The sequence below is a fragment of the Astatotilapia calliptera genome, chromosome 8 (genome assembly GCF_900246225.1).
Source record: "Astatotilapia calliptera chromosome 8, fAstCal1.2, whole genome shotgun sequence".
NCBI lineage: Eukaryota > Metazoa > Chordata > Actinopteri > Cichliformes > Cichlidae > Astatotilapia > Astatotilapia calliptera.
In genome coordinates, this window is record NC_039309.1 from 7,497,500 (window position 1) to 7,498,442 (window position 943).

Sequence of the window (943 nt, forward strand, 5' to 3'; positions counted from 1 at the left end):
TGAAGATGCAGCTGAAAACTTGAGGGTGTTTTGTCTGGTGCATCCTAGTCCCTCCAGCAAAGTATGTTATAAACTGTCATCCTCTCATCTGGAGCAAAAAGCAACATGTCAGACAAACAGACCTGAAGAAATGCCGCTTTGTACTGCATGCACATACTCGCAGGAGTTTTATTTCCAGTTAATGATCCTCATTTGGTTTTTAATGTCCCCATCAACCACAGGCTTGCTGACATTCCATGACGTCTTGAGCTATGCCCTTTAATTTCTGATAAGTGCAAATAGTTTGTGCTACTTTATGGCCATGCCAAGTTCTCAGCGTTTTGACACACAAAGATTGATGGGCCTCTAAACCCACTGACTCAGCATATGAATCTAAACAAAGTCTCCTAATGTAAGTCTGACTGCGGGTTGAGGTAAAGATGACAAGCATTCACAATCCATCGCCTTTCAACCGTAGACATTTTTTATATACATTTTAATTTATGTAACTTCAACTTTAGTGGAAAGTAATGCTCACTTTTAAACAATAATTGTTGGTGAAGTGCCAGTAGAAACACAAGTGTATTGTGAGCTGCTGAGCAAATTATAGGTCTTGGGTAATATGGCTGACATTGTTTGATTTAATGCTTTTAAAAGCATTTTCCAGTTCACATAGATAGCAAAGAAAAAAAAGGAAAATAGTCGGAAAAATATTTGCAAATGGTGTTGGTTAAAGAAGTAGTCATTAAGGCATAATCGTTCTGCAAGTGTCCCCTTTTTTGTGGCAATTTATTCAGCAAAGGGGTAGGTCTGTCTCGGAGCTTATGCTTAATGCTATTGTCTTCCTGCTCCTACTGCCATTCCATCTGCCCTGAAAAGAACCCATAAGATTTGCTAAACTTGCCAGCAGGTCCCATGTTTCACGCTTAATAGGCAAACAGCCCAATTATTTTCCTCCTCCGAT